General features: G+C 41.2%; 1 protein-coding gene and 1 pseudogene across 1 annotated transcript in view; one reads left to right on the forward strand and one right to left on the reverse strand.

Annotated features, from left to right (window-relative positions):
- Window positions 1-5,618: 5,618 nt before the first annotated feature.
- LOC129558502 (FUN14 domain-containing protein 1-like) lies at window positions 5,619-6,775 on the forward strand (annotated as a pseudogene).
- The window catches only part of LNPEP (leucyl and cystinyl aminopeptidase), a 113,230-nt gene continuing 106,344 nt past the window's right edge, over window positions 6,315-13,200 (reverse strand). Inside the window, exon 20 of the transcript XR_016037979.1 lies at window positions 6,315-6,428. The gene's annotated coding sequence lies outside the window, so the exon portion shown is untranslated. The remainder of the gene's footprint in view (window positions 6,429-13,200) is intronic.

The raw sequence follows: 13,200 nt of genomic DNA on the forward strand, positions 1-13,200 counted from the left end.
CCAGAAGGTACCCTTACAACTTAGGTTGAGGGGAGCCAGGCTCTTTTATTGCTAATTAGAATTTAGGGGAAACCTCGCATGAAACTGAGACAGGCAATTAACTTCCTGCCTCTCGCCCTTTGCTTGGAACACCCCTAGGGAGGAATACCTGTGTGGTTACTCGGCACAGACCGGAGCAGTCTTTGCTTCTCACCATGGGACACAAGGCATTCAATGCGGGCACTTCAGCAGCGTCCAGAGAGATGCTTCTCGCATTGCACCCCCAAAGGAGCCTCAGAAGAATGTTGGCTTGGGATGAGTGTCCCCCAACCTTACCCTGCTCAGCACAGTTGCTGAGCTGCAACCAGTGCTGCAGCACGTCTCACAGCTTAAAACCTCCCACTGCGACACCCCTCACTTCACTTCCTCGTGAACCCGAGTGCCCTGAACTATTTACCACCCACCACGCAGGCTGTGTTTATAAGGCCCAGGTGGCATCCTCCCAGCTGCAGCCAGCTGCTCATATTACATGGTCAGGCCTCATGTACCCACCTAGCGTGGGGGGCTGGAGCATAGTAGATGATTATAAATATTTATTGAAATGATCCATGAGAAGCATGTTAAAAGTATGGCCTGGCTTCCTCTTTCTGCCGGCGCAATTTGTGGCTGCTTTGTCTCAGACAGAGTCAGGGTGTGCTCCACTATTATAAGCCACTTTTCATGGCTAGCCTAGAAAAAAACTAGGAAGAAATCCGTTCCCGGTCCAAAGAAGTAGCTGAAGTTTCCTTTTATAAGAACAACGTTGTTTGTTTTAAATAGTTGATCAGCTGCTGGAAGGAAGGGTTGAGACTGCAAGGCGTCTGTCCAGAGCATGCAAAGCCACAGACCAGCCCTTTCACACGGGATGCCAGCGGCTAATGACAGGCCATTAGCTTCCTTGAGCTCCTGAAGGAACTGGCCTTGCGCACTGAATGCAGATGCTTGAGGCACGATGCCATGGAGGGCAGGTTCTGGGGGATGTCTAGGAGCAGGAGTGAGCAGTCCCCAAGGCCCGAGTGTGTATATGCACACGTGCGTGCATCGGTGCTTTGGATGAGGACAATAAGTGATAACAATTCCCCCAGAAATGACCAGGTAAGGAAGAGGCCCTGAAGAGGGACAGCGAGTGAGGATGAAGCTGTCTGCTGTGGCACGTGAGGGCGACTTCTTCCCCTCAGACTCCCCTGGGGGTCCTGGAAAAGCTCCATCGCTCAGGAATGCTCTGGCTGCAGTGAGTTTTCTGGGAAGTCACCTTGAAGAGGTACTGAGCTTTGAGTTCAGGTCAGCTCGAGGCAAGAAAAGGCTACAGGCACGGACTCGGGGAAGGAAACTGACATCCAGGTTATATCCTCCTAAACAAAGACTGAATGTGTGAAGTAGGTGATTTTTTTTTAATTGGAGTATAATTGCTGCAGTCCATGGGGTCGCAAAGAGTTGGGCACAGCTGGGCAACTGAACAACAACGTTAATTGCTTTACAGTGTTGTGTTTCCGCTGTACAGTGACGTGAGTCAACCGTGTGTACACACACACACGCACTCCTTCTTGGACGTCCCTACCCAACCACTGCAGCCCGTCTCCCAGGGTCATCACAGAGTTCTGAGCTGAGCTCCCTGTGCTATGCAGCAGCTTCCCACTAACTATCTATCTCACACATGGAGTGTTTACATGTCAGACCTAATCTCCCAATTCACCCCACCCTCCCCTTCCCCCGTATCTGCCTGTCTGTCCTCTGCCTCTCTGTTCCTGCCCTGAAAATAGGTTCATCTGTACCATTTTCCTAGATTTCACACAGATGCCTTAATATGCTAATATGTTAATATTATGTTTTTCTCTTTCTGAATTTGAGAACTTTGTTTTAATATTGTCTCTTTTCCCATGACTATGAACTTCTTGAAGATCCTGTCCTTCTGGCAATATGAGGAGGTCTGTCAAAATGAAGGAAAAAAAAAGCAGGCTATACACCCATGGTCAGGAAGATCCCCTGGAGCAGGAAATGGCAACCCACTCCAGTATTCTTACCTGGAGAATCACATGGAGGAACCTGGCAGGCTACAGTCCATGGGCTGCAAAGAGGTGGACATGACTGAGAGACTGTGCAGACAAACACACACACAAACACACCCCTATGGTCTAGGAGCCTATTTTTCCCACCCCCACCGAGACAGAAGACCCACTTTGGGCTGACCTCACGCTAGTTTAGGAAAATGCTCCATTTTCACCTTCTCCTTGTAGTTGTTGAACATACGTAGGATACGTGTACGACCCGTCCATCCAATTCATCAACCATTATGGCACTTGGCCCCTCATCATGGTTTACCAACCGCCTTTCTCCCTGGTGTTTCCTTTGGTGCTGACAGAAGTTGGTCTGACACCCCCCTCGCATTCCTATCTTCACCCTGAGAGACTGTTTCCATGCAACCACTTTGTGGAAACGAAGGGCTATTCCTTTGAGATCACAGTGTTTGGATGGTTCACATGAAGTTGCAAAGTTAAAATATTAGAACAGCCTAATTTAGCTTCGCATTAAAATAATGAAAAGCCTCCTCTCAATAGTAAATTCTAATACACTTGTCTCCAATGAGACAGCATCCTGTAGGCAATTGTACATTTGTCTCAAAGGTGACACTGCTGCTGCTGCTGCTAAGTCACTTCAGTCGTGTCTGACCCTGTGTGACCCCATAGACGGCATCCCACTGGGCTCCCCCATCCCTGGGATTCTTCAGGCAAGAATACTGGAGTGGGTTGCCATTTCCTTCTCTAATGCATGAAAAATAAAAAGTGAAAATGAAGTCACTCGGTCATGTCCAACTCTTAGCGACCCCATGGACTGCAGACTACCAGGCTCCTCCACCCATGGGATTTTCCAGGCAAGAGTACTGGAGTGGGGTGCCATTGCCTTCTCCGAAAGGTGACACAAACTGTTTCTAATTTAAACACATAAATTTAGCACATAATGTTATGTGATGGGGGTCTCAGATAAGGCATAAGTGCCATTACTGGCACCATTACTTTATCTGTAAAAACAGAGTTATCCTTGGTCATATGGAAGGTTCCTTCAAGCACTGCCAGATCTTAAAAAGTTTGGCTAATTCCTCTCTTATGCTGTAAGTTATATATAACATATTCTTAGTTAAAAAGGAGACTTGGGCATGCTTCATTCCTTTGCATGTTTAAGGCAAATAAATTGAGAGAAAAGGCAGAAAAGAGTATTAATTGAGCACCTGTGAAGCACCAGGTTTATTTTCCTATATACCCTCACTGCAGCTTAGTCAACCGTCAGGATTTTATCACATACTTATTTATAATTGCTCAAATCCAGTGACCCTGTGAATGATATTTCAGTTGTGGAAACTATATAACTTTCATGCTTTTTGGTTTCTTACTGAAGTGTAGTTGATTAACAATATTACACTACCTTATGTTTTCAGATTCTATTTTCAGATAACAGTATTTGTCTTTCTCTGACCTACTTCACTAAGCATAATGCTCTTTAGGTCCATCAGCATTGTTGCAAATGGCAGAGCTTCATTCTTTTTATGACTAATATTTCATTGTATATATACATACATGCCAGATTCTTTGTCATTTACTTGTTGATGGACACTTATGTTGCTTCCATATTTTAGCTATTGTAAATAACATTGCTATGAACGTTGGGGTACATGTATCTTTTCAAATTAGTGTTTTTCGTTAATCCTGCAGTAGAATTGCTGAATTATAGTTCTGTTTTTACCTTTTTAAGAACCCCCATACTATTTCCCATGGAGAAGGCAATGGCAACCCACTCCAGTACTCTTGCCTGGAAAATCCCATGGAAGGAGGAGCCTGGTAGGCTGCAGTCCCTGGGGTCGCTAAGGGTCGGACACAACTGAAGTGACTTAGCAGTAGCAGCATGTTGTTTATTCTCCATGAGTTTGTGCTTTTCCCATTTTTCTCTCTGTAATTGATTTTTAGATTCATACTAGCATGCTTTTTCTAATATATAGTACCTCTCAAACAAAAATACATTTGCAAATTTAAGGTTTAAATTTATAAAAAAGATTAGACTAAAATAACTGTCCTAACTTCCTAACTGAAATAACCTTATTCAATTAGAAAAAAACCACCTCATTTCCATATGTAATGATTTTAACATTCATATGCTTCAGAAAGCCGCTGGCAGTTTTAACAGTAGCTGTTGATATTTACTGTCATCGTATACAAGTAATATGCTAGGTACGTTTTAGGTATTTTATTTAATGCTAACAAGCCTGAGAAGTAGATAGAATGCCTATTTTATTAATGGAGAAAAATAGAGGCTAATAGGAATTAAGTGACAATGGGAAATGCTTGAATTGAGAATCACTTCTAATCCTGATTGATGCCAGTCTTTGCTCTACAGCCTTTCAAGTACTTGAAATTTCTAGAACACATTGACTTTTGTTATTATGTAATAATAGTAATATTCTAATAATCTTATTCAAATTAAAAATTCCAAAGGCCTGAGAGGCAAAGAAAATGAAGGTAAAAGCAACCACTAAACTCAGAAGCCAGCCAATGTGCAGTCTTGCATGAAACACCCAAGGATCAGCTATATTCATGTAGAAGAGCAACAACATCAGAAAGCATGAAACAAAAAGCCTTCCAGCTTCCCATACTTGGCTTGTATACAAGTGGCACTGGAGTAAGCAACCCATGGACACCACCAAGCATCAATTTTGATAACTCTATCTTTATGTTCTCCCTTTAGAAGAATGAGTGAACAAGAGTGAAGTTTGTCATAAATGTAAGAAGTCCTGATTATAGTTCTGCTCAGCCAACAACAAAGATCACAGGGAGCCCCAAAGTGCATTTATGTCAACTGGACTTTGGTCGTATGCTTGGATCGTATGCTTGGATCTCCATCCATGAAGGAAAATAATAAAAGTGAAGAATAAAACATCAAGCCTTGGAAGCATAAGACCAATTGTTGGACTTAGAGGGTGGGCTGTAATAATAATTTAAAGAATGTTTTTCTCTGGTAATTGACACCCCTGTATACTATGTGAATCAAATGTTCATTTCACACACAAGTTTCAGTACATATTGGATGCTTTTGTGTTTTATTGTGGGGGTGGGTTGTGATAAGAATTCAAGAAGTAAAGCATAAAAGAAAATATGCCTAATGAAACTCTTCTGTGCCATTAATTCTAAAAATTCTGAAATATTGAAAATGCGGACCAAAAAGCATTGCCTACCATTTCAGTAAACCACAAATTATGTCCACCATCAAGCCATCAGCCATTGCAGCTGCTCTTGATGGTACACCCTGAGGGGAATTCAGAATGGAGAAAAACAGGATACCGGCCCTGGGTGTTTAAAATGCCTATCAAAGAAATAATTTCAGTTGGTCTAGAATCTTGCATCTTCCCATTCATGGAAAAGCACTAAAATCATTAACTTGAAAATGTCTTTTGTGTGTATGTGTGTGATCAGTAGTAATCTTTTGATGTTTGACTAAAAATTTTTTTTCAGCAATAACTCCTACCATAGACTTCCACCTGGGCCTAGAGCGGTTTTTAAAGTAGAGGGGAGAGGCAGGCGGGTTGGTACCACCTCAGTACTGCTGCTGGCAGTATCATGGCGACCCAGAACCTCCCTCCCCAAGAATATGAAAGTGATGGTGACTCTTACGAAGTGTTGGATTTGACTGAGTATGCCAGAAAACAACACTGGTGAAATTGAGTGAGTGGCCACAGCTCTGGTCCTATAGTAGAAAAATACTCAGTTCAGTTCAGTCACTCAGTCGTGTCTGACTCTTTGCGACCCCATGAACCACAGCACACCAGGCTTCCCTGTCCATCACCAACTCTCGGAGTTCACCCAAACCCATGTCCATTGAGTCGGTGATGCCATCCAGCCATCTCATTCTCTGTCGTCCCCTTCTCCTCCTGCCCTCAATCTTTCCCAGCATCAGGGTCTTTTCCAATGAGTCAGCTCTTCGCATGAGGTGGCCAAAGTATTGGAGTTTCAGCTTCAACATCAGTCCCACCAATGAACACCCAGGACTGATCTCCTTTAGAATGGACTGGTTGGATCTCCTTGCAGTCCAAGGGACTCTCAAGAGTCTTCTCCAACACCACAGATCAAAAGCATCAATTCTTCGGTGCTCAGCTTTCTTTATAGTCCAGCTCTCACATCATACATGACTACTGGGAAAACCATAGCCTTGACTAGACGGACATTTGTTGACAAAGTAATGTCTCTGCTTTTCAATAAATATAAAATACTCAGTAGTCACCCAGATTGTAATGGGTGGAGTGAGTGGCTGGTGTGCGGGATTTTTGTTCCAGAAAGTTGGAAAACTTGCAGCAACTGCAGTGGGTGGTGGCTCTCTTCTCCTTCAGATTACCGGTCACGGCGGCTGTGTGCAGATCGACTGGAAGAGATCTGAAAAAGATGCAAACAAAGCAGAAGGACAGATGAAGACGCGAGCAAATAAGGCAGCCCCGAAATCAATCATATAATAGAGGAAGCAACAGAATTTGTCAGACAGAACACTGTGACATCCAGTGGATTCGTGGGAGGCTTTGTGCCAGGCCTTGCCTCTTAAGAAGATGAATGTTCTATCACAGTGGAGTCACCTCTGAGAAGGGACTTGGTGGTGACAAGATGGTCTCAGCCTTACACAGTGACAGATTCTCCAGGATGGATGACAGGAAACAGCTAGCTGGACAGTACCAAGCTCACTGCTTAGCATTTTGCCGTCTGAAATTTGGCAGATGAGTATCTACTGTAAAATAACCTATACGGTATATATATAATAGTATCCCTGAGCAAAATATGGCTTTCATTATTTTTAAAAAGTTTGTGTCCATTTAAAATTTGCCTATAAAACACTACTACTGGAGGTAGGTATGGAGAGATTAAAAAAAAATCTGTTGCATATATTCCCCAGTAGAATATTATCTGCATTTTATTTTAAAAAAAGAAACAAAACTCCTATATATCCTGTCGCCTCTTTCCCTCTTAGGAATAGTCCCTCAGAGCTTTCTGAGGGGATGCCTTCCCAGACTCCTGGCCTCAGTACAAAATACAGTTCTACATTTTTACGTTGTGTGTGTGTGTTTCCAGTTGACAGTTTTGGCAACCAACAGAGAGATCCAGAACAGACTTCTCTCCCTCTCGTGAACTCTACAAGGAACGGGAGCTTTGGTATCAGCAGAAGCCCCCTTATCCTGTTTACCCTTCCTCAAAAAGTCCAGATGACTTTAGGTGAGTCTCTCTTAGGGCTCAGATACCTGGTTATTAGATGATGAGATTTTGCTGTTGTTGTTCAGTCACTAAGTTATGTCCGACTCTTTGTGACTTCAGGGACTGGAGCACTCCAGGGCCTCCTGTCCCCCACGATCTCCCAGAGTTTGCTTAGATTCGTGACTTTTTTTTTATTCATGACCATTGAGTTGGTGATGCTATCTAACCATCTCATCCTCTGCTGCCCCTTCTCCTTCCGCCCTCAATCTTTCCCAGCAAAAAGGTCTTTTCCAGAGTTGGCTCTTGACATCAGATGGCCTAAGTGTGGGAGCTTCAGCATCAGTCCTCCCACTGAATGGTCAGGGTTGATTTCCTTTAGGATTGACTGGTTTGATCTCCTTGCAGTCCAAGGGACTCTGAAGTATCTTCTCTAGCACCACAATTTGAAAGCATCAGTGCTTCAGCACTCAGCCTTCTTTGGACTTCCTTTGTGGCTCAGACAGTGAAGAATCTGCCTACAATGCAGGAGACCTGTATTCAATCCCTGGGTCAGGAAAATCCCCTGGAGAAGGGCATGGCAATGCACTCCAGTTTTCTTGCCTGGAGAACTCCATGGACAGAGGAGTCTGGCAGGTTACAGTCCACAGGGTCACAAAGAGCTGGACACGACTGAACGACTAACATACAAAGACACAGCTTTCTTTACGGTCCAACTTTCACATCCATACATAACTACTGGAAAAATCATAGCTTTGACTATATGGACCTTTGTTGGCAAAGTGATGTCTGCTCTTTAATATGTTGTATAGGTTGGTCATAGCTTTCCTTCCAAGGAGCAAGATACTAAGTTTTATTTGGTGGTGGTTCAACTCCTCCCTGAAGGAGCAGGTTTTCTTAGAACCTTACTTGCAAGAAGAGATACCTGGCTTAACCTCTGTTGAAAGACACTAGGAAGATTTAATATGTACATACAGAACTTAAACTTCCAGTACTTAACAGGAAATTAAAGGAAATCTTGCCCTTAATATGGCCAAACTGAGATTCTTTTGAGGTTGCAGAGTTAATTTTTGTGTGTGTGTGCAGCTAGAGAAAATCTGGCTGGATAAAACATCTTTTTGAAATTCTGTCCTTAAAGTAACAAAAGCCTTTCCAGGAAGGACTTGCTTTTCTCTCCCTGTGTGTTTGAGATATAAACATTCCACCTGAACTTAGGCACCTTCCCCTTGCAATCCCCGTCCCGGCCTGCTCTGGTTTGAGACCTGGGTCTGTCATCCAGAAGGAACACATTTGGTGTACATTTGGTGGCCAGTTGAATAGACTGGAATTGCAAACTGTCCTTTTGTCCAGCTGTGCCAGCTCTCAGGGACATTCATCGTAAGGGCTCCAGCCCTTGGTTATTTTCCACTTCATTTTGCCTGCCTAAACAGTGATGGCCCCTCACTTTCTCAGACTTTGGGGAAGTAACCTTTGTAGATGTTGTGAAAGCTAATAAAACATGAGATTGTTAATTCGATTAACGAAGAAGTAAGAAGCTGATGGAAAGTCTAAAGACTTCTTGCCAACAAGGTGGACATTTTAAAGGGACTTGTTCCAAAAGGATAAAAAAATAAAATCTTCAGGTAGTTCTCAAGAAATGGGGTAGATAAAACAGGTATTAGTAGGATTAAAACAAAGGTTTGATACAATACTACCTAGTGTTGGGGACCAATAAGGGGTTCCTTTGTTCCATTTAACCTTGAAGGGCCCCAACCAAGTCTACTGTATTTACCTTAGTTTAAATAGGACATATATATTTAGCAGACTGGAAAAAATTACTCTGAGATACCTAACCACCAATTGCTTGTGGCGACATTGGGCCAACTAATCAAGTTAAAAGATTAAAAAGGCCTCAGTCCCCTGGTTCAGCTCCTCACTGGGAACCCCAAAGCCTTTTTACAAAAACAGTAGATAAAATGGCTAGAGGATAAAAAGGAAAGCTTCTGGGACTCCTAGTGAGACCAAGGCTTGTTGATGATGGGGTTCTCTTGAAAACTGAAGTTAAAGGTATAAAACTGAGATGAAAGTTTCCAAAAATTGGTATATTTCCATGGGCTTTATTTGACATGGTTACATCGCCTGTGCCTAATTAGATCATGTGATAGACATTGATTCTTACTGGGGAATGTGTCCCCTGCCTACTTTAAGATGGGGCATATACATCTACCCCTAGGTGATATCAATGAAACATACTAAAGGAAACTGGTAGTGTTACCTAAGCCCACAAAATATTAAAAACTGGGAGCTAATATTCTGGGGTTCATAAAAACAATAATAGAGTTTTTTTTTTTTTTTTTTTGCTCTGAGTTTGACTTGTACCCTCAGAAAGAGGGTCTTTGTTGAATATCTTGTGCAAACTTTTGAAGCCCTGAAGAACCGAACCCCAAAATTCTAGAATGTGGAATTCCTGATTTTCAGTGTAGTTGGAAATCTTCTTATTCATAAAAAAAGAGAAAAAAACTAAAGAAAATGTAGCTGGGCAAATCGATCTTTTTATACCATTTAGGTGGCAAATCAGTTCTTAGGAGAGTTAAAAGCAATTGTCTAGCAGATCTCAACAAATCAAAAATTAAAGTACAGTCCACAGTGACATGAGACTGAGCCTGATTACCTCAATCAGGTGGAATCTGAAACCAAAGGGAAAACGGGGCAAGGGGGAGGAAGCCTTTTTAAACTCAAACCTCTGAAAAAATCTCCCTCACCAAAAGCTAATTCACAGCTTCATTAAGGGTTTGTCATAGACAAATACAAATCTTAAGTCTTCTCCACATATAGTAAAGCCTTAATCATCTGAGTAAATAAACTTATTTCACTGTTATAAACTAATCAGTTTATATTGTCATGCCTGACTCATAACTAAGGTTTTGAAGCTCTAAGATCTCTAGTTATGTCTGTTTATGTCTGTGCAAATTATAATACATATGCCTCTATCTCCAGATAGTATTCCCAAAATTTATAAAAGAGCTCTACTTTACTCAAAAGTAAGTGCTTGCAAATTAAATATTTCTAAGTATGAAGAAAACTGGCCAGATAGAATTTTAGGTTCTGTAATCCAGGAAGTACTAATATCTGGTATTAAATCTAGCTTAAGCTTATTGGCTTAACCAGTAGACCTATCTTATTTTTATTGTACCTAGGTGTTTTGAAGGTCAGTAAGTTAATTATGTCTGTTGCAAAGTTTTTCAGCAAGCAGAATGAACCTGGTATATTGTTTTTGTAAGTTATAAAATATAAATAAGAGTTTTCTGGTAAACTCTTTAGGAATAATGTTTTGGATCTACCTAAAATAGTTTCTCCAGATTTTTGGTAACCTGAAACTTTAGAACTTTGCTAAGGTAAATGGTGGAATTCACTGAATATCCAGATTATTTCAAGTAAGATAAAATTCTGGAACATTAATTGCTAAAAACTAAAGATGTTTGGTTATTAGACACATCTTGTAGTATGTTGAGGAGAGATACTCTATGAGAAAGCACATGTTTCTAGAGGTTATAGAATATGTTCTTAAGTTTACCAATCAAGAAATACTGGTGTGTTCATAATTGCTTGCCTCTTAGTTTTCACTAGAAATCAAGGTTTTTAAGGATTGGGAATTAAGCTACTGGAAATAAAGGAAATATTTTAGTATGTAAGGAAAATAGGATGTGTGTTTTCAGCAAAAGAAGGTATGAGGAATGGAAATGTATTGTGTTAAGGGAAAAGAGATTTTTGCCCTAAAGCTGATTAATTCTAAATGCAAAAGAAAAATGAAAAATAAACTAAATAGGTACAGAAAATTGTGCAAAGTTTGTGGAAAGGGAGGACTGAGAACAGTTTTGGACATGATTAGGCTGAGATTGAATTAAATTTAATTAAGTAAGTGAACTTTGTAATTCAAGGTAGATTGATGCAGGGCTGAAGTTTCCTCTTCTGTTAAGAGGAAAAAGCTTTCTGGAAATGTTAGGCTACTTTTGATACGATTACAAGTTTTTTTGTCTTCTAAATGATCTGTATTTACCTTAAAAATCTTTTGTCTTTTCGGTTGAGTAAGTATTGTTTCAGTGACCTATGATTTTATTTGATAGTGATTTAATGCGGAGAAGGCAATGGCAAGCCACTCCAGTACTATTGCCTAGAAAATCCCATGGATGGAGGAGCCTGGTAGGCTGCAGTCCGTGGGGTCACTAAGGGTCAGACACGACTGAGCGACTTCACTTTCACTTTTCACTTTCCACTTTCACACATTGGAGAAGGAAATGGCAACCCACTCCAGTGTTCTTGCCTGGAGAATCCCAGGGACGGGGGAGCCTAGTGGGCTTCCGTCTATGGGGTCACACAGAGTCGGACACGACTGAAGTGACTTAGCAGCAGCAGCAGTGATTTAATGATCTGATAGTGTTTTAAAATTTTGATGTCTCTTACAAACTTGCCTAAGTGAAATTCTAACCAAAATTCTTCTGACCTGTAGCTAACTTTGGGATGCTTCAAAGGACCCCTGAAATATTCCAAAGACAGATACTAACCTAAATGAATTTATTGGGTATATTACATGGGAAATACAGTCAAATAAGTGGTGGTAAAATTTTCTTACATGGGTAGATATTAATATGCTGCTAAGTCACTTCAGTCGTGTCCGACTCTGTGTGACCCCATAGACGGAAGCCCACCAGGCTTCCCCTTCCCTGGGATTCTCCAGGCAAGAACACTGGAGTGGGTTGCCATTTCCCTCTCCATTGTGTGAAAGTGAAGTCGCTCAGTCGTGTCCGACCCCCAGCGACCCCACGGACCGCAGCCTACCAGGCTCCTCCATCCATGGGATTTTCTAGGCAAGAGTACTGGAGTGGCTTGGCATTGCCTTCTCCGAGATATTAATATAGATGTTCCAAAATCTAAATTCTGGTACGTCCTGCTATGTTATGAGGTCATAATTCTAGTTATCTTAAAATGTTGTATGTCATAGAAATAACCAAGTTTCTTGTCAACTGCATTATAATCAGATTTTGAATTTAACCATGCCATTTTAAGTCTTTAGTCACTTGTATGTTTTTTATAAAGATCCTCAAGAAGATTCATAAAAAGGACTTTTGGACAAACAAGTTTCTGATGACTTTTAGATCATACTACTAAAATGGGTAAGAAATTACAGAACTCTAATGGAAAACCTGACTTCACCCAGATCAACAGGAATTATGAGCAATAAATGATTTATAATTTTATGACTTTTTTTTCTAAAACACTGCCTTTTAATCTTTTTCAGAAAGCCTTTCTTCTTATGTTTTGACTAGCAACAAGTTGGTAATTGTTATCTTCATTTACAAAAGGTATGATTTATCTCTACTTGATCCCTTCAGAATTTTTCTTCTCCAGCTGCCTCCCCTGTAGACTTGATGACTTATTGTGACCAGATCACATCCAGTTACACCAATTATTGTTTTAATCTTTCCTCTTGTTTCTCCAACTATTTATGCCTTGTCTCTATCTGCTATACTATGATTTTATTAATGATGCTAGCTGTATTTACTCATATCCTGTCTATAAGATGGGTTTCCCTGGTGGCTCAGATGGTAAAGAATCCACCTGCCATGCGGGAGACCTGGGTTTGATCCCTGGGTTGGGAAGATAGTTTTCTATTGCATTATGCAATAGTAACCCATCCTCTGACAAAACTAATGATGGCTGAATGTCTTGAGGCAGTTGATCAAATGTAACTCTACCCAGAATAACTGTAATAGTGCAATTGTAGAAATGGGGAGAAGCAACAAGGGAAAATTTTCCTGGGTCATAATTCCTAGTGCTGTGGGAAAATTGGTCATGAAATGTCTCCCAAACCTTGATCTAATTTATGACCACAAGGAGGTGCTATGGACAAAAAAGTTGCCCATCATTTCAATAATCAATGAATTAGCCCCACCATCAAGCCCTCAGCCACTGCACTGCCCCCAAGAGTGCACCC

This window comes from Moschus berezovskii, chromosome 8, assembly GCF_049115385.1.
Source record: "Moschus berezovskii isolate FMDL1 chromosome 8, NW_MosBer_1.0, whole genome shotgun sequence".
In the NCBI taxonomy this organism is placed as follows: Eukaryota; Metazoa; Chordata; class Mammalia; order Artiodactyla; family Moschidae; genus Moschus; species Moschus berezovskii.